We start from the raw sequence: 23,824 nt of genomic DNA on the forward strand, positions 1-23,824 counted from the left end.
TAATAAAAACTTAGATTTTGCTCAACCTGAGCATTCATCTAGGTTGCCCCAAGTATCATACCTATACTAGGACCCTCCTGCACCAAACCATGCACATCCATTTTGTCTGCGGAGGGAGAGAATTGCCATGCCTCTCTGTGTGGGCTGGCCTTCACAACATGGGATTTTTCTTTCCGTCGCTTGTCATTTTACGTTTGTAAGTTTGCCCAAGGTATGCTGCCGGAGATGGGGGACAGAAATTTTCCCTTTTACCTGGCACTTGATGCCACCTGCCTCAAACTGGTCCTTGCAGGTTAGTGGGGAGCACGGCCCAGCTGCTGAGGTCTGCAAACCTGTCTTGGTTTATGAATTCCCTGCAGAACTTGCCTCCATCCTTTTTGTTTCGGGTGTTTTGCCCATTTGAAATGGATGTGTTTTTTCTGTACGACTGGGTACATGTTTCCAGAGACACTCTTCTGGAGCGGGAGTACCAGCAGTCCCTGTGGTGGGTTAGCTTGCCTTCCCCCATGGGCTGCAAACTGATTTCTGTCTTCCCAGACACTACAGTTTGCCTTTTTCTTGCCTTTGCAGTAACTTAGACGCTATTGCAAGGTGCAGGAATTACCAGTCGAGCAGCATTTTTGATAGTCTGGCAGTTGGAGGTGCATTAAGTGCTGCATTTCTGAGCAGACCATACACGACATGTTAATTATGCTGCTGACAGACTTGGCATTTGGAGTGCCTTGGTTTCCCTCCTTTGACAGTCTGTCACATCCACGACTGACAGGACTGAAGACAACATACCCCTGTGGGCTTCTTGCATTTTGCTCTGTTTGATATTCACTAATGGCAGCGATGGGAAGCTAGCTTCCTGTTGCATTTCTATTGCTCTGGCTCCCTAGGGAGTATCTGAACTCTGCACTATCTGTAACGTGGTTTTGGTGGTTTTTTTTTTTCAGTGAAGGCAATGTGGTTAACCTTGAGAAGTCCCTCATTGCTCTGGCCCTGGGCCTAACTGCCTTTGAGGAGCTGGGCCTTTCTCACATGCGGAGGGAGCCTCTGCAGTGAGGCGTCGCCAGGAGCCCTCGCCAGCGTGCAGTGCTCTGTGCTGATGTAGAGGCACCGCCAGTCTGAACCAGTAGGTCGGTTCCCATCGCTGCTCCTTGATCTCCTCCTTCCTTCAGGCCTCCACAGTAGTCTAGACCTATACTGCCTTCTTCATTCCCACAGTCTGACAGAAGCTGTCATCCCCTTGATGTTCTTTGGGAGTAAAAGGGCCATTTTAAAGCCCTTTCATTTCTACATAGTGGTGTGTTATTGGCATACGGGCTTTTCCCCACCCTCGGGGGTACATGTTCTGGAAAAAGGGAGAGGCGGTTTGAGGTAAGTGCAAAGAAGACATTGAGCTTTCTCTGTGAGTTAAGGGAGCCACAGTGTGCCCTCTTGTATTAGCCCCGCATCAAGGGAGTTTTGTTAAATGCTTTTACAGGTAGAGAGGGTAATGCAAGAGAGCCAAGATGATTAAGCTTAGTAAGGGGGGAAAAAAAAAAAAAAACAAAACAACAAAAAGCCAAATAAACATGCATGGAACATAATTTCCCATATTCAAAACAGATTACCACTGTGAGTTCCATCATGAACAGCAGAGAGCTGCGTCAAGGATTTTCTGCACCGAGGTTAGTGCTGCGTCCTCTCTTCCCACTTACCTATGATAGTGCTCGTTTCTGTCGTGAATTAGCCAGTGTGATACTACCTGGGGTCTTAGTGGTGTTGGTCGCCAGGAAACAGAGCAAAACCATCTTTCTTTTATTGTTTTTCTTTGTGAGCTATTGGATAAGTTCAGTTTCCAAGATGGGGGAGTAAAGAGAACTGGAAAAAAAAAAAAAAGAGGATGGAGGCTTTTATTGTAAAATAGAGATGTCATCTTCAGATAACAAGAAACGATTTCCCTGTACAGGAAAAACTCCAGCTTCAGCTATAGATGATATAAAATATGGCTTCTATCTTTCTTTGCTTAAAAAATGGAAAGATTGTGCAGTGGTTAAGGAGCAAAAAGGAGAAGACATTTATATATCTCAGCACAAGTGTGACAAGTCTGGGAAAACAGTACTAGGCAGCTGTCAGAAATTCAGGCTTAAGAGAAAAACTGCCTGTCCAAACTCCCTCCACAAAAAAATGCTGCTCTAAGAAGCTGTTTCGCATTGTAGTGTGCTCCGTGGGGGTCTGACATGTATCTGTTTCCCACTGATTAACAGCAAGTCCTTTCCAATTGATTGTCCTTTGAAAAATGCCAAACAGTACTTTGCATCAGCTGAGGTCTGCCAATCGCTCCCCCTTTTTTCCTCTGTGCCCTGACTCTGTCCAGGACTTGTAGCTGTAAAGAAAAGCAGAGAGACTGACTGCTGGTGGCAAGTTGTGAAAATCAGAGTGGGACATCCTTTCAATGCACTGCGAATAAAAAATTGGTATCCCTACTTGTCTAGCAAGGGCTATGGAGAGTCCAAAGCTGAGCTATAAGTACGTGTATATAGATTTATGTCAGATTTTTGCTATTCGGATAATGCTTTCCATATGTTCTAAAAGCGTTACACCCTCTTCTTTCCCCTTCTCCTTCTCCTGTGATAAATGGGTAGTGATACTAGATGTTGTTCAGCTGCACATCTCAAAGCGCTGTACTGATGTCTGAAAGATCAGCTCCATTTTACAGATATTTTCCCCACAATAGAAAAAGAGTCAGTCCAAGATGTAAGATTAGAACTTAAGAAATCCTTCCAGAGCCCTGGAAAATGACAGACTAGACTGCCTGTCTCTTGACAAATTGGTCACGGGGGAGAAAACTGCCTTCAAGAGCATGTTCTGTGCACGATAGCCATAGGGGACAACCGCTAGATGGTGCTGAGTATTAGACCCTCAAGATCACCCAAGTATCTTCTTTTTTTCCCTCTGCCTTGTGAATGGGCACTAGGACTCTTGATGCAGCTGGGCTCTGGCCCCATTAGCTCCATGCCCTCAGATCTGCTCTGCTGCTTTCAAGGTTTCCGGCGTGTAGTGAAATATTGGAGGGTGCTCTTGTTACCAGCAGGGTGGAAGCCCTGCTGCAACTTCGGACAAAGAAACCAGGAGGTGGGGTAAGTACAGGTAGATAGATGTAAGAGCTAAAAAAGTGGATTATCTTTATTTCATTCCGTTGGAATAATCACCAGTTAAAACCAGAAGGGCTTCCTGCTAGCCATCATCCTTTAGTTGGATGTGTTTCACCACCAGCTGTGGCTAGTCAGCGGGTTCATAGTTTATTTCTCGTGACGGGCTGCAGCAGGGGACAAGGAAGAGAAATTGCCGTAGCTAGCAGGCTTGCACTTGGGTAATAACCCCAACCACCTCAGCCTGCCTTGCAATAACTGTGGAGGGAAAGGAGCTGAGGGAAGCCCGGATGGGTCCTTGTCCTCCTCACTGCCTCTTTTGCTCAGGACCTGCCACCCTGGAAGGTGAGTCCTGTGCTCTGCAGAGGACACCAGCGTGGAAATGTGGCTTATATGAGCAAAGCCCAGAAGAACTGAGTCTGCCTAGCTTAGGGGAAACAAAGAGCTGAGGGACAAGGAGATAAATAAGAAAAATATTGTGGTGCAGAGGAGGGGGATTTTCATGGTCTGCTTTCTAGTCTGGCTAGGACAGGAGGTTATGGACTTAAATCTCAACGAAGATTTGGGCTAGTCACAAAGAAAAACTTCCTTATGGTACGCATTGCTTCATGACACAGGTCACATCGCTTCTTTACAAGCACGTTGACTGGCTCCCCAGCTGCAAACCATCTGTGCTGCCCACTGACAAACCTGGAGGTGATAAAACCTGAAATATTTCAGCTAACCCTGTCCGTGGGCATTCTGCTCCCATACGTGCTACGTGCCCTTCAGTCACCCGCTGCCAAGACTGACACGCCGCGCTTCTCTCTGAACTGCTTTAATTAATGTGTGCCTGCTCTGGATTTTTATAGCTCTTAAAAAGTAGCTGTGAGTGGTATCTTGTATCAGAGGGAGGTTTTATGGTTTTATATCACTGCTGTGAAGCTTGCCATCGCTACCGCTGAGGAGGTGACCTTGGCACGTGTTCCCTCCCCTTCGCTCCTCGCACTCTGTGTTATCACCATGCTTTGCTCTTCAAGTCAAATCCTTCAAAAAAAGGACACATGAGCCAAATGAGTTGTGTTGGTTTTGTTGGTTTTTGTTTTGGTTTTTTTTTTTTTGTTCGTTTGTTTTTAAATGCAACTTAGTAGCTTTCCAAAAATCCCTGCTCCCTTGAGGAGAAATACAAAAACAGACCTTCAGACCTAAACAAACTTTCTCTTGCCAAATAAGCGCTCGTTTTTTAAAACTCAGAACTTCACTTAGGGAAGATGATGAAGTCGGTAACCTCACCAGCCTTATTTTTCTATAACTACCTGTGAGTTTTTTGGGGGGAGTTTTTGTTTGTTTCTTTTTTTTTCCTTCTTTTTCCCCTCCTGGGAAGTTAAATGGAGCTGCTGGACAAGGAAACAAATTGTGCTGGAATCAAGATGGGAAATTCATGCCAGTAAAACCAGCATGACTTTCTCACTTCTGTCTTTACAGGGCTGTACTTATATTCCAAACAAAGATGAAGGGGGAAGCCTGGAAAACACAAGCATCTTGAAGGGGATTCCAAAAGCCCTGGGGTGCTGTGTTTTAGGCACACTGCAAAAAAAATACCCCAAATGATCCATGAGGGCAAGGATGAGGATGTAGGAGTTGCTGTGCTGGACTGAAGCCAAAGTCTAGTTAGTTCGGGATAATTTCTCTGAACTTAGTGGTCAGTAATGAGAGTTTGGTTCTCCCTAGATAGCGTTTTTCTACTTCTTTTTTTGAAGTGTTTTTCACACTTCGTATTTCCAGGGTGAAAACTGATTGATATTTCTTGTGGTAGTTTGAGGAGAGCTAGGCAGAATTTTTCTAGCAAGTCTCCTATCACCAAGAGATGTGGCAGTGCCTGCCTTGCTGGGGATGAGCTGTACGGTCAGCAGGATTTAATTTCAACCTCCCCTCTCTAAACACCAGGCAGTGAGTAGACTCTTAATGATTTCGCTGTCTGAAAAACGTCAGCTGAAGTGGCTGCACGAGTTTCTACCAACACAAATTCCCAAACTGCATTTAGGGTTTGAGGAGGGGGGAGAAAGACCCTGAGTGATCCAACGCTGCTTCGGTTTGCTTGGCTGAAAGGCTCCTGCGCAGAGGGATTGTAGGTTAGCTAACAGAGCGTTTTACAAGGAAGAACTTCAAAGTCTTCACATGGATTGATCTTTGAAGTACTCTATTCTCTAGCTGGCTCTTCGCTTCTTTTAAGGATGGGAGATGCAGGGAGTAATGGTAAATGTAGTAAGGGCATCTGTGGAATGAAGTGCTGGTGTTCAGGCAGACCTTGTGGGAAGCTACACAAGCGCATTTTAACCCCAAAGACTTCAGCGCTCTAGGTGTGCTGGTTTGATAGGCAAAAAAAGGCTTCTCCACCCTTCTTCCTATATTTGCCAGTGGATTGTGGTGAGAGTGATATAAAAAGATGTAGGGCAACAGTATCAGAGATACATAATCTGGTTTCCCAATTACAACGTGTGGCAGAGGAATAGAGACTCCCTCTACGCATGTGCTAGCCTTGCTGCCCTGCAGATTTGACACAGAGGGGACAAAGAAGGAATTCAAGTTGCTTTTGTGGTCCTTATTGCCTCTGCTGAAACTGCTTGCCCATCTGCAGCTGCACTGTGCAAACAAAGCCCTTGTAAGGTAACTTGATGATGAGCAAGCTGGGGACATGGACCGTAGTGGCAAGGAGACATGAGCAGATATCATCTCTTCAGGCTTGAGGAACACCACGGCTGTGTCTTCAGTGGTGAAGTACTTCAGCGTCAATGGTCCTTACTGGCTATGCCTATTAATGCCCACTGCGATGCATCAAGTGACTCATTCTCTAAGCTGCTACAGACCACCTGAAGGGGATCCTCTGGCTGCATCTTTCTCTGCAATGATGGCCAGAAATTTAGACCTCGCTTACATGCCGTTAATTATTATTTCGATTGGGGGTGGATTTTTGGATGGTCTTTTTGTTTATCTAACAGAAATTTGATCTGATGCTGCCAAGGGGGGTGCAAAGGTCTGTTATGTGGTTACAGCTCATTCCCCTGGCAATGCAGTGCTATAAACACCTTGAATCCAGCAGCTGTGTCCATCCTGAGGGAGCTGCACTGGTTTAACGCTGTCAGTATATTACAGCAGTATTGCTTGTGTATCAACAAGCTCCTCTTTCTTTTAACAGTGAAAACATGTAGTGAATAAATGACATTTTTTCCATCAACAGAGAATAAAAGGCGTTAAATCTGTGTGTCCTTACCTCAGGCTCGTGGCTAGGTGCGCTTGTGCACTGCTGTCAGCCTCGACTCCTGCTGAGGAGACCCAGCAGACTTGTACGAAGGAGCCTGCTGAGGAACGGGGCCCTGGAGTGCCGCTGAACCGAGGTGGGAGGTTGCCACAGCACCAGGGGCCAGCCTGCTTCAGGAGCAAAGGAGCAAGAGGCAGTCCTGGGGAAGGGAGCTCCTCCGCTTCTCACCTCGGTCACTACGGACCTCATGGTTTCACCTTTTCCTCCTGTTCCCTGTTAATTTCACGTCAAGGAGACCCAAAACACAGACAACAAATGTAGGAAATGTGTCACTGCTCCTCCAGACGGCTCCCGTGGGGAAGTCTGTTCTTGTCATTTCTAAAATCTCAAATCCCTAGAAAGGGCCGATGGTGCCCCAGTAGCTGAGCTCATGTTCAGCAGGCGGGGTGGCGGCAGGGCGTTGTACCTCAAGCACAGCTTAGCTGGAAATGGTGTAACAGTGCTGGAAAAAATGGTTCCCAAATGCAGCAAAATAGTTTTGGGGAAAAAAAAGCCACAAAAATAGAGTGAGACTGAGGCATTTTAAGGAGACGAAGCTGCTGAACAAGATTTTCAATGCTCCAGCCGATTGCTGTTCAGAGAGGGGAGGAAAGTGCTTTTCCTAAGGTGTGTCTGTCTGTCCCGCTTCTTCATTTCTGACCTCCCTGGCATGCATAAACTTCTGAATCTCACTGTTGAAGCTGTGAACTCCTGACTTCAATAAATCCACGGCAAACATGACACGTGGGCTGAGGTCAAGAAATGGCAAAATCAGCAGAGGCACAAAATCAGAAGTACCTGCAAACCCTTCTAAATCTCAGTGGACCAACTATAGCACATTTATTGACTTCTGCTCAGTCTAGGGGCAAAAAATGGGCACCTGGATCGATGTGCAGAGTCTGCCTTAGTTCAGTCCATGGAAGGGAGTGCCAGGTCACTGGTTCCAGTGTTTTATTAGTGAAAGAAATGCATCTGAGCCAAAAATGAACTGCAAGTATTGTTATTTATACTGTAGTGGCTGGTGGCCTAACTATGCACGGAAATTTGGGTGAGCCCCAGTTCGTGATGAATGGGCAATGACCTAATGGTCTGATGCCATCACAAATCATTTCTGCTGCAGATGATTTAGAGCAACTACATTTTTAGACGGATATTGTGCTAATGGCACCCCAGATAATAGCCAGACCTTCCGTCATCCTTATTCCTCTCCCACAGTACCCCAGATTCACCAGCCCTTCAGTTTTGTCCTGCCTCATCCGCAGCATGAGCAATCCACCTTCTGTTCTTCCTCTTCTTCCTTGCCATACACCTAATTTCACTCTCTCCAGTAATTATGCTCTTTTCTTTTTCCAGCAGGCTTGTCCTGAAGCAGCCAGGGCAGTGCTGAGCGTGCCCGTGAGAGGAACAGCCTCCTGGCTTTTCCTTGCGATGCATGGGATGCGCGGCCGAGGAATTCATAGAATCATAGAATCGTTAAGGTTGGAAAGGACCTCTGAGATCATCGAGTCCAACCTGTTAACCTAATGGCCTGGTCCACCTCTAAACCATGTCCCTAAGCACCACATCCACATGTTTTTTGAATACTTCCAGGGACTGCGATTGTACCGCTTGCCTGGGCAGCCTGTTCCAATGCCTAACCACTCCCTCTGTGAAGAAATTTTTCCTAATATCCAGTATAAACTTTTCCTGGCACAACTTGAGGCCGTTTCCTCTTGTCCTATCACTTGTTACTTGGGAGAAGAGACCGACCCCCACCTTGCTACAGCCTCATTTCAGGTACTTGTAGAGAGCAATAAGGTCTCCCCTCAGACTCCTTCTCTCCAGACTAAACAACCCCAGCTCCCTCAGCCGCTCCTCATAAGACTTGTGCTCCAGACCCTTCACCAGCTTCGTTGCCCTCCTCTGGACACGCTCCAGCACCTCAATGTCCTTCTTGTAGTGAGGGTCCCAAAACTGAACCCAGTACTCGAGGTGCGGCCTCACCAGTGCCGAGTACAGGGACACTATCACCTCCCTGGTCCTGCTGGCCACACCATTCCTGATACAAGCCAGGATGCCATTGGCCCTCTTGGCCACCTGAGCACACTGCTGGCTCACGTTCAGCCGGCTGTCAACCAACACCCCCAGGTCCTTTTCCACCAGACAGCTCTCCAGCCACTCTTCCCCAAGCCTGTAGTGTTGCATGGGGTTGTTGTGACCCAAGTGCAGGACCCGGCACTTGGCCTTGTTGAACCTCACACAATTGTCCTCAGCCCATCGATCCAGCCTGTCCAGATCCCTCTGTAGACATTCCTTAAAATTGCTCCTCTGCCGAGCGGTCTCTCCTTGCGGCTCCCTCTGAGACTCTGAGAGGTTGGACTTTAACTTCCAGATCCGTCAGACATTTTTCATTGTGATTCCCATTTGTCATTCTCAGCTTTACTAGCTCAGACCTTTCATTTCCCACTTCCTCACATCACAGAAGGCTGTCGACCTGTGTTATTTAATGACAGGGCTAGTTTTCCACTAGCGAGCAGAAAACGCTTCTCTTCCTTCGCTGTTGATTACGCTCTCACATTGCTTATTTTTAGCTCTTTTTTTTGATCCAGGTGCCATAAGGAACCTGAAGGAGGAGAAGGCAGGAGGAGGGAGATGGGAAGAAGTGGAGTGTTTGCTTCTTCTTGCCCATTAAGGATTGGGGTCTTTCCTTTCCTGAGTGTGGTTGTTGTCCTCCGTCTTGTTCTGCAAACTTCCATCCTTCTCCACCTGTTTGTTTTTAACTTGGTCCATCTTCCCTTGTCATGTAGCACTTCTTCCTCACTACTCTCCCATGTCTGGTGCACATACAACCTGCTGAAGAAAACCCATGTGTTTCTGACAGCGTCTCACCTCTGCTTTGCAGGGGATGCACAAGATGGATTTGTCCCATACAATTTTGTGCTTCATCACTGTGTGAGCTGGTCACAGATCAGCGAAGGCCACCTCCAGTTTCAGGTGAACATTAAGGCTGCAAGGGCAGTGGTGAGATCGTGGCCACACAAATCTGTGCTCATGTCAGTCATGGGGCAGCCTTTAAGCTGGTTTAATTTGATGCTTTCAAATCAATTTAAGACATAGCTCAAAGCAAGAGGCTTGAACTCACTTAAATTATCGTTTAAGCTGCTGTGGGGAAAATGGCATTCAGCCCAGATCTGGAGGAACAAAGTCAGCCACACAGAAGCTGACATGGCCACGCTGGAGCAGGTCGCTGGCTGTGCATAAGGGGCGGCCGGCAGCTGTGACCAGCCTGCCCGCGCCGTCCCTCCAGCTCCAGTTTTCCAGTTGGTAGGCCATTTGCAGTGATGTGTCCTCAGAGACAGGCAGCTAAAGCCAGGGCAATTCTTGGTGCCCCGTGCAGGGTCCATCTTCTGAAGCACCACTGGAACAGACAAAAAACATTTTGGGATGCTCCTGGCAGAGGATCTGGCTGAGAGCTGCTGAGAAGGGACCCTGGCCCGGGCCAGGGCTGAGAACTGCTGCCCCTGTCCCTCAAAGCGATCCTCTGCCCCTTGCCGTGGGCTCCCCCTGCTCCACCATGGGGACGCGGGCTCCCCCCGCCGGAGGGCAGAGCACCGGGCGACGGTGATGGAGCCCCTGGCTGCTCTCAGGGGCCTGCCTGTGTTAGTGAGATTTCACCTGTATGTGGCTGGCAGCATCCTTTTAAATAAATCCTTTTTATTTATTTATATGTTATTAAAGGGAACGTTTGCCTATTTGAGGGTTGATCTCCCTCAGTGAAAAGAGAGACTGAGGAGACTGAGGCTGGGCAGGGGCGAAACCTAGTATTTCAAGCTGGCTCTTGCATGTTGTATTGCACTAATGCACAGTCCTTCTGCGACTCATCGTTGTGCAAGCATTTTCCATCCCTTTGGACATGTAAAGAGCCAGGCCTGAGAGGATTCACAATAAACTTGTGTATGGGGTGTGATGAGTGGACTAAAATATAGGGATAGGTCTGCCTGTGGATGAAACCCATAACCCCCCCTGGGTACTGCTGAATGAACTTCTTTCCAGCGAGCTAAAGTCCATGGGAAAGGTGCAGGTGCCACACCAGCGGGACTCACGGGTGCCGACACCTCAGGTTTGACCATCTCTCCACGTCCCTCACATGGAGGAAAGCTTCGACTCTTTGAAATCTCAGTTCTACCTTCACATCTGACCGCTGCCTCTGTACTGAGTAAAGCCATACCCTCTTCAGTCCCAAATCCAAACCCCCGCAATGCCCTCGTAAGTTTATACCTGGCAGGCCCAGCTTTAGTGTACTAGCTCCTCAGCAAGAAAAAGAAGAGCTGACAAAGGAGGGGAGAGCAGCTGGCTTTCTGATTTACAGATGCTTTTGTTGTAAAGGACCTCAAAAATGACAATTTACAAGGGTAGTTTCTGAGAAACAGAACAAGCCTCTTTTCCCATCCACTGGAAATGTCCATGTTTCATTTTTTCTCCATCTCTTCCCATTTTTCCTTTTTGACAAATATTATTTATATGCTGTAAGAATAAGAAGCAGGTTTTTCCTTGCAAATACCGGAAGGGCTTAATCTCAGGCCATACCTTGAAAATAATTAGTTGCAGCACACTCTGCCCCAGCTGAGAGGTACGAAATGTTGCTCTTCCTTGGCACCACTGCTCAGAGCAGAGTCTAATGACATTGGATCTTTGCTCTTGAACAACGAGCTATCTTAAATCTGGGTCTTGATCTCGCTTGATCTCTCTAGAAGAGAAAGAAATGCCCTGGGAGACGCTGTAAAGCCCAAATGTGGGAACTGAGTTTTTAAGTTAGGCTTCAAAGCTGACTTTCAGGGGGGTGGTGAGAGTGGCTTCAGGTGGGCCAGAGCTTGGAGGGCGCAGCTGCCATCACTGAGGTCGGAGCAGCCGCCCATCTTTGGACAGAGCAAATCCCAAACACAATGAGGCTGCTTGTACGACAGCCTTCAGAGACGAATGAGGATGTGATGTTTGGAGAGCAGAAGAGATAAAATAAAATAAAAAATAAAATAGATAAAATCTATTTAAACTCTGTTTTATCCTGGATTATCTTGGGAGCGTTGCAGAAGTCCCTGAGGGCTGGAAACCTGTCAGAGCAAACCCATCCTTCAGAGCTCGGCAGGGACCAAACAGCCCTACGAGACACAGCTCTCCTCTCCTGCCACAGCTGTCCTCCCAGCGAGCTCCTCCCTGGACCTGATGATAAAGGGAACCTGGTGTCTCCTTCCCCCCTTGCTCTGGGCCTGCTGCCCTCAGCTGCCCTGGGGGTGCCAGCTAGGGAAGATCTGCCTCCCATTCCTGGACACATGGGTACAGGGGCTGCTGCTGCCACCCAGCTGGGGCAGGAACGTGGTGTGCGAGAGCCCAGTGTGTGTTTGAGGTGCTGTGATGGTGGAGCCTGAGCTTGCCCTGTGCTGGAGCTTGGACAGAGCCTGCCTGGCTGAGACGGCTGCTTGGAGCAGGGGAGAGCCAGGCTATGGAGCATGAAAGGCCAGTATCATGCTGATGCACGGTAACATAACCATCTGCAGGCTGAGATTGCAGCCAGCTGTATATGGGGCTTTAAAACTTGGGCCTATCGATATGGTTATTTTTGTCTATATAGATTTTTACTGCGCTAAAATAACCTGTAAGTGTTCTTCAGTATGCTATTAAGCAATATGATTGTAATTGTTGCACATAGGCTTTTTCATCCTCTCTCTGCAGAGAAAGGTATGTTGCAGCAGATGCATTTGTAGAGGAATTACATGTGCAAGTAGTTATATATTTGCTAGAGATAGCACATTTCTTTGATCTTACTGTGACCTTCAAACAGAAACGGTCAGGCTTGCGATGGCTCTTGGCTCCCATGGGAGACATTTTCCTTGTCTTCAGCCAGCGTCAGAGAAAGTAGTGCCTGCTGCAAACTTGAGTTAGACTTGAAACTAATAATCTAAGCACGTGAAACACATGTGCACACACGTATATGCATGCAGGGATGTATTTCTGCATCTGAAAATGCTGTAGCGATGTGCATCTCCGCAGACATGTAAGTGTTCAAATGAAAGAGTACCGCTTCTACTCACAGTGGCTTAAGCAGTTTCTCCCATTTCTCACTCCTTTTTCTGGCTGCTGTGCTCCCACGGTGACAGCTCTTCAACTGCCAAGCCTCGCATTCAGGTATTGGAGACAATTATGAGCAAAAGTGAGGGGTCATTTTTTAAACAGTGAAATTTCTTACTTTGTAATTCCCATCCCCTCTTCTATGCAGAGGTGGTGGAAGTCATTTTGTTCAGTGCTTCTAAGGCATTCATCTTTAGGGGGGGGGAAATGTTTGTCCTAAAATGTGAATATGAAGAATATGAATCTGACCTTCCCTATTACAAATGTAATCTCTATTACATTTCTTTATTATACAGTGCACTTTATAAAAATGGCTTCCTAATGATGAAGCACCTTGCCTTTCAAGGAAAGACAAAAAGTCTGGGACCCTTCCATTTGGGAAAGGGAAAGGCCGGCTGAGAGGACAAATTATGGAGGTAGTGGGTAGGGTGGATGGAGAACTGCCATGCACCAAGTCCCACTGCTCTGGGACCAGGGGACACTTGGTGGACCACGTAGGAGATATTGTTTTTCAACTGGTAAAAGATAAAGCGTTGTTGCACAGTCAGTAGTGAAGCATTGGACCTTGCTGTCACAGGAGGTGGTGGAAACAGATGCTGTTAACAGGCTAAGAAGGCAACTGTGTAAATTTATAGGCTCTGTTGCCATAAACAGATCCTATGGGGAATAGTGGGACTGTACGCTCCAGCATCCCATACAAGAGGGGCAGGTATCCCGGGGAATATGAGACACGGACTGCAGGAAGGGGCCAGGTTTCTGAGCCTAGACAGCACCTCTTCTGACCGCTGCCAGAGACAGGGGGATAGGGCAAAATTGACTTTACTCAGTAAAGCGTAACATGTTCTTGCTAACTATGTCCCAAATGCTATGTTTTCTAGCAGTCCTTTGGGATGTTTTGTAATAGGTAGCCCCTGGCATCAGGTATGTTCGGGGTCAGGCTGTCAGCTTGGCACCAGCACTGGTGAGCTTTGGAGGAAAACTCTGCCCTTGGGCTTACACCTCCAAATCTCCTTTCATTCTGTGGGACCTGATCAGCAAATTGGGGTGCCTGTGTGCCTGCTACAGGACTCGGGGCTGGAAAGGGCCTGCAAGTGCAGAGATACTGAACAGGGATGATGTGAACTCAGTTCCCCAAAGCAAATGCCCTCAAACCCTCATCACCTTCAGCCAGAGCCAAGTGCGCCCAGCACCTCGCAGCATCAAAGTCAGGCCTGCTGCCAAGGAGGTTATGTGTACCTGCACGGAGATCCCAGCTGCCTTCAGGGAGGTGCTTCCCACCAGTGCTTCTCTTGCCACCCCGACTGTTGTCGTACTTTTTGTGCTTCATTAATTCTGGATTGCAATACGGCGCAGGTCCCTCGGCTTTCTCGTGCTCCCATGCTGCCTCAGTGCTTAATCCCAACGTGGGAGAGAAACACTGAATGTTAATACTGAAACCTCAACCAAATGAATAAGGGCTGAGGGAGGAGGAGTGGGTATGTCGCACGTGGCTGCTGACCTGTCCCACTGCCGGTAGAGGCTTTGGGGCTGGAGTTGTGTAGGGATTTAATTGCCAAGTCTTGCCAGGCAGAGCTGTCACTGCTGAGGGTTTCTCATCCAAAACAGCTGGACCTGCATGGTCCCAGTGTGAGGGGTTCCCATGCTGGATGACTTTATGAAGTCATGAGAGGACAGCAGCTCCATTTCTGTAAGAGCTTCAAAATAAGCTTGCAGCGCGTTTGTGGAAGCTTAGCAATACCCGGGTTGTTGTTTAAAGCAACCGCAATGGAAAGGGACGCTGCCAGGCTCAGACCGTGTACATTATTCTTAAATCAGAAATGGTGATATAACTGCTTGCTGGCCTGCTGCAGGTCAGCAGTTTTTATTGGTTGCAGTTCCACCAGAGCTATTTCAAGAAATATTCTTGCCGTCCTTGAAGTCCCCTTCTCCCACCTCCCTGGGCGTAAAGATGTCCCACCATAATGCAGATGGAAAAGGTAGAAACTGATAAATCTTTAGCATCGTGTTGATCTGCCTGGGTCTTGCTCCTGACATTACAGGGATGCCTGAAGTCCTCTGGACTCCAACATCTTCCCTGGCTTTTTTATACTCTCCAGTTCCTGCCTGGGGACAGATCTTAGTCCCAGCAGGCAGAGATTAGGGGATCAGCCTCACTGCCGGGGCACTGCAGTGCCTCTGGAGTTGACAGATCTGTGGCTCCTATTTCTGGGCTCCCGTCGGCCTGGAGTTTCTCACGCTTAGTGCCAGGGCTGGAATGTTTTGGAAAGTTTTCTATTAATTGTCTAGGCTATTTTGAGTGATAAAGCTTAAAAAATAAACACATTGCTGTGACTTTTAGGAAGGTTAAGCATTTTTCATTGCATTCAACTCAAACCCAGTCTGCTGTGCAGGGTGCAAGCCCCTTTTACGGGATGTGTGAGAAACTGGGTAGGATGTTTTTCACAGGTTATTTCCCAGATTTCTGTGTTTTCACATGGAATTCCTCTGTAGTGGAAGACAGGAGTTTCATCATTTTGCCAGATGAACATTTCAAGCTGCCTCTGCTTTGCAGCCAAGAGGACTGTTATGAGCACTAACCTGGTAACTACATTGAGCTGTAAAAGCTTTGACTTTCTATGAGGATTAAATTGCAGTTCAGGTCACAGTTGGCGCTATGATGGGCTGCCAATAAAGGAGAGCAAATTGTCGTCAGATCGTAATAAAAAAGATTTTATTGTTAATTAATTCTGAGCACCAGAGAAAGTGCTGCATGCTTTACCATAAAGGTGGGAAATAAATCCATGTCCTAGAAGAGATGCAGCAAGGAAGAGAAGCAAATGATTTGGGGTGAGCAAAGGAGATAAGAAAAGTGGTAGGAGGGAAAGTGAAAATTTATATCAGGCTCGTAAAGTGAATCAGCTTGATTATAAGTGGATCTTCTATTTAATAAGTTGTATTAATATGTAATTATTACTACTTAAATATTTATTCTGTTTCTACACTTTTAAAAGATTGCATGATGGCTGCATGAATTGCGAGCATTTTTTGGTGCTGTTGATAGCTCCTGCTCGATTCTGCCATAACTCTGCTTCTCACTGAGGCTGCACCTAGTCTTGTGGTGGCAGGCAGGTGGGTTACCTGGCTCGGAGAGGGTTAATGGGACCGTCTCCCAGCGGGAAGAGGGGGTGTCCTGAATCCTGGCTAACCATCTCTGAAGACTTTCCTGGCTCCTCCATGCTGTCAAAGGAGATTCATCTTGCTGCTGTTTGCCTTTCAGGAGATGTTTTTCTCTTTGTACTTGAAGAGCCCAAGTGCAATGTGGAACTGTTAATTACAGCTTATTGGGAATTCTTCTCTATACTCTCATTTTCATTAAGAAACATGCTCATGAAAATAACGTTAAGGTTACAGTGACCTTAAATAGCACTTAAGACAATGTTTAACTGTACAATTTAAAGCAACTGAAATCCTAGTTCTCAGTTAACTATGTGCTATTTGCCTTAACTTGGCCCTGAGTCACTCCCCTCCACCACCTTACTGTTTGCACGCTGGCCAGAAACAATGGGCCAGAAGGTATTTCTGTCCTGATCAACATATATGCCACCCTAGGCAGCTTATCTTCTGTTTAAATGCAGAAATAACTGGCATCCGCTCCCTGTGCCTATTCCGATTGGGGATCAGGATAAATTAAGGATGGAGCTTGTCCCAGGGGAGTGATTTGTCTGTCTGGGCTTTCTACGGTGCCTGTGGCGTTGGTGGTGAAGGGCTGGGGCCTGCCTGGGCAGTATCCAGCTCTAGGCAGGGCACGATCCAGACAAGCTGTTGGACTTCTGGCACACCTTGGAGTTTCCCAGTGGTGACTGAGGCCAAGGATGTGGTGGGTGATGTATGACCTGAGGCACAGCAACATGGATTTTCAGAAACCCACACACATACCCACGCCCTCTGACCAGCATGAGAAAGCTTTTTCAGACAAGGAGAGTATTTCAGGCAGTTTAGGAATTTGGCCAATGTAGATGAGTAATGCAGATAACATTTTTCTTTTTTTGTTTTCAACAACCACGTGGTGAAGGACGGTGGCACACACTTTGCCACCTTGGCATTATAGTATGGGTAGACATGTCTGGAGGTTTACAGGGGTATGACTTAGATCTGGATGAAGATCATGGTGAGATGCTATGGTCATCAGAGGGGCCTTTCATCCATTATGGGGAAAGGACTTCAGCTCTTTCTGCCCATTGGGACAAACATTTCCGCTTCTCCCTCCTTTTCCTGGAGTTTTCCTGAATCGAAATCAGGGATGAGCTCCAAGTCCTTTCCCTTCAATAGGTAAATTGCTTTCACCCACTCCTACCCACCTATTCCTGACCTGGAAGCAGATCCTGCTTGGGAAAAGACCAGGAGCTTCATTAGGGAGGGCGAGTGTCCAGCCCAGGGATGGGCCGGAGGAGGAGGAAGGAGTCCCTTGGTGGCAGCAAGTTCAGAGAAAACCATCCTGAGATGTCTCACCTTCTCCCAGGTGCCCTGCTCCGCCTGTGCAGAAGGAGCTCTCTGAGGAGAGGTCTCTTGTGAAAAATCCCTGAACCGAGGCTGCTCTTCCCTTGTGTAACTTAGCTAGGAGCCATGACTGAGGCTTAGCTAAGGAAAGTACCAGAGCTGTCTCAGTTGTGTGTATGGATGGGATTTGGAGTGGGAATTAAAAGAAGGAACTGTTGCAGCTGGAGGGCTATAGGGAGCTAAGCTGTATTTATGTCCTTGCCTCTTGTGGCTTTAAAATACATGACTTTCTGGATCTTCAGTCCATAGCACATGCCACGAGCAGGCAGGAGCCAGCTGGGTGCACATTACTTTCATGCAAGGTGGAGCTCAGCTCCCAGCCAGCTGTGGGCAAGCAGAGCAGCCTCTCCCTGAGCAAGTCCTCTTGTCCCAGCAGGATAACATGCCACTCTTGCTTCTCCCAGTTGACTGCTCTCCTTGCTGCCACAGTGACTGCTAATGGAAGCTCCCAGGCAGGGAAATGTCTCCTGCCAGCCTAAAAAAATGAAGCCTCTGTCTGGCAAGGGTACAGCTGTGCATCCCATCACCCCATGACCGGCTCTAGCCCCTGAACCCAAATACTAATTTTCTGTAAATGTTCTTAGCCAAAGTTTTCAGAGAATAGACAGACCTTATGTTCATGTTTCAGGTGGCACTTCCATGCCTAGAGGCCACAAATATAGCAGACCTGATTTCTCAGATCAGAGTAGTGCTAAGAAAAACCTTCTGGCGTTCTCCAGATGTTTCACAGTTGAAAGCTCAGCTACACTTTATGTCAGATGACTACAAAAACATGCACTTTGTCTCACCATAATGATAAAGCAGCCACACTTCACTTTTTCTAAAGACAAATCTCGATGATGCTTGTCTTTTCTTCCCCTGAAACAAAGATCTTCTCAATTTTATTGGGGCAATGTGGGACACCAGATCTGCTCTCCTAGATGTTGTTGCTCAGACACAAAACTGGCTTCTTGAGAGCACTTTTTTGTGTTCATGGTCCTAGGAGATCTCTTTCCATTGAAGATGATGCTGATTAGGGCCTTGGTGATTATAAATAAAGGTCTTAATCTCCTACATAAATTTCCTCCATGTTGCTGGTCATATTCCTCTCTCCCCTTTCTGTATCTAGATTACTCACCAAGTACTTAGCCTGTGCTCATGTTAAAGAATCAGCCACCTGGATTGTCAAGGGGTCCCTTATATTATTCTACTGCACAAAGTTGGTCACAAAATAAGAAAAGACTTAACATCTCTAACATGGAAGTAACAGCTATAGAGGAAACTGAAAAAGAACAAATGTGGTGGTAAGACCCCATAATTTTGCTGTGAGGTTTGTATAATCTTGATTTGTTTAGTTTATTATATTATGTTTCTCAGGTCACTTTTCTTAGGGCATTATTGAATTAGCTGATGCTTTCGCGAAGATCAGCAGTGGAGTATTATCACTGTTAATATTCATTGTACGTCTACGTTGCAGGTTGTGTTGAGGTAGAGATCTCCGTGCCAGACTGCTTCTGGTATTCTTATCTCTGATGAAGCTGGCTCTAATATCTGTATGCAACGTTGCAGCTCACAGTATAGTTATATTTGAACAATTTATATTGTCAGAGATCCCTGTAGATACATATGGCTGGAAATGTACTCTTTTAAAAGAAAGATGAGATTCTGGAGCAAAGCTCTGCAGTCAGAGGTGAAATCATTGCAAATTCTGGCTGTGGAACACAGGACCTTGGGTATGAATAGCTTGGACCTGGGAGCTAGTCATCCTGCAGCGAGGTATTTGGGCCCTGAAGATGAAACATTGCTGTGCAGATACTTTCAAAGCATGTGGAAGCCTGCTGCTGTAAAAGTACATGTCTTTTCTGCTGGAGCTGTGCCCAAGGTCCTGTCTCCCCCAGGACAGCCAGCTCTAGTCCCTAACCCTTTCCGGCTCAAACAGGTCCCAAAGCTTAAGCAATGTAAATAACGGGTCTCTGCAAATCTGGCTTATCTGTGCTGAATTGGGTACCCGTGGGCAAGCGTGAGCTGCTCAGCCAGCAGCTCTGAGGGTGGGGAACTCGGTGCTTTTGCTGGGGTCGTGGGCTGGAGCAGAGCTTCGCTATCCCATGCTCTGGCTGCGTTTCTGCAGGAACAAGCTGTGTGCTCCGGGGCTGACTCCTGGAGGGAGAGAGGAGTAACAGCGACTTTCTCCTAGGAGAAAGATCCCTTGAACTTCAGCTTGTCTTTCCTATGTCAGAGCTGACTTGTGTTTGGGGCTCTGCTGAAGCTTGCCTACAGAGCTCTCTGCTTGTTTCTGACGCTTACCTACAGGCCATCCAGTGAAAGGGATTTGGGATCTTCAAATGAAAGGGTTAAATTATCTGGGTTGTGTTTTCCTTGTAATTAATGAATTGATTTAATGAAGGAAAGTAGTCATTCTGTACAGGAGGGTCCCTGTCACTTGTGTAAGTTGTCAGTGTGTCACGTTACCCAGGTAGTACAAGTAAACTCTGAGTTTTTGGTTTTTCTGTGCTGTTTTCTGAACTACCGGCAATGCTCTGGGAATAACAGGATGTGATGGGGGCAGAATAGCAAAGAGGGCTCGGCAGCGTGCTTTGCGGGCATGGGAAAGTGCTGCTCAGAGCTCAAGAGCTCCAGGAGCACAAGCTCATTAGTGACTGGGAGCACCCACAGGCACGCAGGCAGCTTTCAAGGCTTGTGTGCAAGGTGCTTCCAGAGATGAGGGCCAGCTGGGTGCAGGCAGCTGCCTGCTTTTGAACCCTGCCGCGGGCAGTGCTGCCCTGCCCTGCACGGCTCCCTGCATGCATGCATGCACAGAGGTTAAGTGCCAACACAGCCCGAGCTCTCTGCTGGCACATTCCCCTGGGCAGCGACTGCAGCTCTGAAACAGAGCGGGACTGGATTACTCTGCTCCCTTGCTCACCTGGCAGTGCTTTGCACCTGCTTAGCACAGAGGCTGATGGCTGCTCCAGGCAGGGGGAGGCTTGAGGCCAGCCCTAAGAGTGTGAGTCTGTACTGTAGTATGGACAAGGTGCTGGGATTTATTAGCAGATGGCAAATGTTAGACTGTGCTTGCAAAAGTGAAGTGGTAATGCTGTGAAAAATACGGGAAGAGCCCTCTGGAATAAAGTGTGAGGTGTCTTTTGCCCAGAAAGTAGTATCCGCTCTGGAAAGGGAAGAGCGCTCAAAATGATGTTGTCCCTGGAGAATCTGAAGAGTCAGGGAGCTGGATTTCTTCTGAGCAGAAAAGGGGAGATGCTGGGCTGACCTTGCAGGGGACTTCTCAACTGTTAAGTGTCTTGGCTGAGGCTGAGATGCTTGTGGAGTGGGGATCACCATCAGGATGATTGAAAGTGGTGAAATGGGATGTGGGGAGGCAACGGTGACCACACAGTGGCTATAGGGTGCACTAGCAGGGAGGGCAACAGAGGAAGAAAACGACTGGCCGCAGTGGAAGCGGGAAGCAGCGTGCTTGGAAAGGCAGGAGAAGGCAGTCTGTTTAGCTCAAGTGTTGGGGCAGAGGGTTTTCTCCTGTTTCACACACATCTCTCCATTGCTGTTTGAGTGATTTGCTTTTCTGTAGTGAAATCTCACAGGATGGTGAGAAAAGACTAAGAAGGAGTCAAGCAAAGATCTGCACAGTGGTGGAAGAGGAGACGGTGTATGGGGCTGGCTCTGCTGTCACAGTGTGCTGCTTTTGGCTGGGGTAGAGTTAATTTTCTTCACAGTAGCTAGCATGGGGCTATGTTTGGGATTTGTGCTGACAACAGTGTTGATAATGGAGATACTTTCATTACTGCTGAGCAGTGCTTACACAGAGTCAAGGCCTTTTCTGCTCCTCACCCCACCCCACCAGCGAGGAGGCTGGGGGTGCACAAGAAGCTGGGAGGGGACACAGCTGACCCCAACTGACCAAAGGGCTATCCCACACCATATGACGTCATGCTCAGCATATAAAGCTGGGGGAAGAAGAAGGAGGAAGAGGGGGGACATTCTGAATGACGGCATTTGCCTTCCCAAGTAACCGTTGTGCGTGATGGAGCCCTGCTTTCCTGGGGATGGCTGATCACCTGCTTGCCGAGGGGAAGCAGGGAATGAATTCCTTGTTTTGCTTTGCTTGCATGCGTGGCTTTTGCTTTCCCTATTAAACTGTCTCTATCTCAACCCATGAGTTTCTCACTTTTGCTCTTCTGATTCTCTCCCCCATCCCACCGGGGTGGAGTGAGTGAATGGCTGTGTGGTGCTTAGTTGCTGGCTGGAGTTAAACCATGACACAGGGACCTAAACACATCTTTCTTCCATGTCTTTCCCTTTTCTGAATCCTGGATACAGCTCCTCTGCCTCACTTTGTGTCCCTCTGTGTATTGGGTTGGCATGGCAAGGTTTTGGTAGCGGGGGACTACAGAGGTGGCTTCTGTGAGAAGCTGCTAGAAGCATCCCCTATGGCCAATAGAGCCAGTGCCAGCTGGCTCCAAGATGCACCTGCCACTGGCCAAGGCTGAGCCCATCAGTGACAGTGGTAGTGCCTCTGGGATAATGTATTTAAGAAGGGGGGTGGGGGTGGGGGGGAAACAACTGTGCCTCTGCAGCTGGAGAGAGTAGTGAGAATATGCAAGAGGAACAGCCCTGCAGACACCCGGGTCAGTGAAGAAGGAGGGGGAGGAGGTGCTCCAGGCGCCGGAGCAGAGATTCCCCTGCAGCCTGTGGGGAAGACCATGGTGAGGCAGGCTGTGCCCCTGCAGCCCATGGAGGTTAACGGTGGAGCAGATCTCCACCTCTAGCCTGTGGAAGACCCCATGCCAGAGCAGGGGGATGCCCGAAGGAGGCTGTGACTCCATGGGAAGCCTGTGCTGGAGCAGGCTCCTGGCAGGACCTCTGGAGACAGGAGCCCACGCTGGAGCAGGTTTGCTGGCAGGACTTGTGACCCCACGGGGGACCCACGCTGGAGCAGTCTGCTCCTGAAGGGCTGCACCCTGTGGAACGGACCCACGCTGGAGCAGTTTGTGAATAACTGCAGCCCGTGGGAAGGACCCTCACTGGAGAAGTTCATGGAGGACTGTCTCCTGTGGGAGGGACCCCACGCTGGAGCAGGGGAGGAGTGTGAGGAGTCCTCCCCTGAGGAGGAAGGAGCAGCAGAGACAACGTGTGATGAACTGACCCCAACCCCCATTCCCCGTCCCCCTGTGCCGCTCGGGGGGAGGAGGCAGAGAAATTGGGAGTGAAGATGAGCCCGAGTAGAAGGGAGGGGTGGGGGGAAGGTGTTTGAAGATTTGGTTTTTATTTCTCATTATCCTACTCTGATTTGATCGGTAATAAATTAAACTGATTTCCCCAAGTTGAGTCTGTTTTGCCCATGACAGTAATTGGTGAGTGATCTCTCCCTGTCCTTATCTTGACCCACGAGCTTTTCGTTATATTTTTCTCTCCCCTGTCCAGCTGAGGAGGGGGAGTGACAGAGTGGCTTTGGTGGGTACCTGGTGTCCAGCCAGAGTCAACTCACCACACTCTGCAACCCAGGCAGCTGCTGGATCCAAACCCACATAGGATAGCAGCTGCCCCCCCCCCCCTTTTTTTTTTTTGGTAGGACTGAGAAAGAGACCGAAAACAGTGGGAGCCCAGCTTCCACAGGTTACTCCTACCACTGGGACAGACATGGACTGGGCAACTTGGACTAATCATGTTTCTGCTGATCCCTTGAAGGACTTTGTTTTTACCTTTAGTGTCTCAAACTTCCCCTTGCTGCTGGCTATGATCAGGCAGCCTGGGAAGCTGCGGGTGGTTGATGGGTTGATGGGAAAGGTACCGAGGAGGATGCAAGATGCTTTGAAACACCTTTCTGCATAAGGAGTGCCGTGTGCTTTGCAGGGAGGTTGGTGTGGAGCTATGCTGCAGCCCTGGGAGGTGGTGGTCCTAGAAATAGCTTTCTGCCCTGAGTGCTAGCACAGTACAAGTCTGATGGATTAATTTCATACATTTCATACTGCACAGTGCTTCAGGAAACAAGCAGTGTGCAAGTAAACCTGAAAGGGCAATTTAGCAGGGCAGGTTGTAATTACATTTAGAGGGATTTGGCCAGGAGGGAAGGTAGGCAAGAAGTCTTTTAGAAGTCCTGCTGCCATTTTTTGTACTGTAATTCAAATCCTCTAATCCTCTCATCAGGTGCCTTGGAGGCATCCACATTCTCTAAGCATGCGTCTTCACTGGTAGAGTTTTCTCGGTACCTTCTCCTGTTCTTTCAAACCCTTAAGCCCCAGTGGTACAACAGCTGCACTCTCCCTAAATGTAGCTTGGTTTCACAAGCTGGATGGTCTGTTGCCTAAGCTGCCCGCAGGGCTGGATTTGGTGAGCTTTTTCCCGCTACAGCTTTGGCAATGCCCTGTGATGTGGAATTGTGTCATCGTTGCCCCTCTGCTGCCAGGCTTCCCCTCCGGCAGGGCTGGACAGGCCTCCCGGCTGCAGTGCTCGCCCAGGCGCCCGGCCCGTGTGTGACCGCGTGTGGCTGCTGGGCGTTCGTGTGGCAGCGGGTGCTCGGGCAGCCCCGCTGTCAGCCCACGAGACCTGCTTCTGAGGCCTGCTTCTGTGAACCCCCGCGGCTTCCGCGCGAGATGCCGCTGGGGATGTGCCCATCGCCATGGAGAGGGTGCCTAGATCCGGGGTGCCGTGGGGTGCCACGGCGGACCCTCACTAGCCACCTGCCTTATGGCAAAGAGTACCGCGTGGCGCTGGGGCCACCGAGGGCAGGGAGCTGGGCTAGCGGTGCAGGAGGGCGGGCTGCTGTCCCACCCGCGGCTGCCTCGTGGGGCTGAGCCCG

General features: G+C 48.5%; 1 protein-coding gene across 29 annotated transcripts in view; it reads left to right on the forward strand.

Moving 5' to 3' along the window:
* EXD2 (exonuclease 3'-5' domain containing 2) overlaps window positions 1-8,242 on the forward strand; it is a 31,608-nt gene extending 23,366 nt beyond the window's left edge. For 9 of the 29 annotated variants that reach the window (XR_014228803.1, XR_014228808.1, XR_014228809.1 and 6 more), the window contains 2 exons: window positions 939-3,107; window positions 3,737-6,364. The gene's annotated coding sequence lies outside the window, so the exon portion shown is untranslated. The other 20 variants (XR_014228795.1, XR_014228796.1, XR_014228800.1 and 17 more) reach the window with 13 other exon arrangements.
* Window positions 8,243-23,824: the final 15,582 nt, after the last annotated feature.

This window comes from Platalea leucorodia (genome assembly GCF_965183815.1).
Source record: "Platalea leucorodia genome assembly, chromosome: 7".
Taxonomy (NCBI): Eukaryota; Metazoa; Chordata; class Aves; order Pelecaniformes; family Threskiornithidae; genus Platalea; species Platalea leucorodia.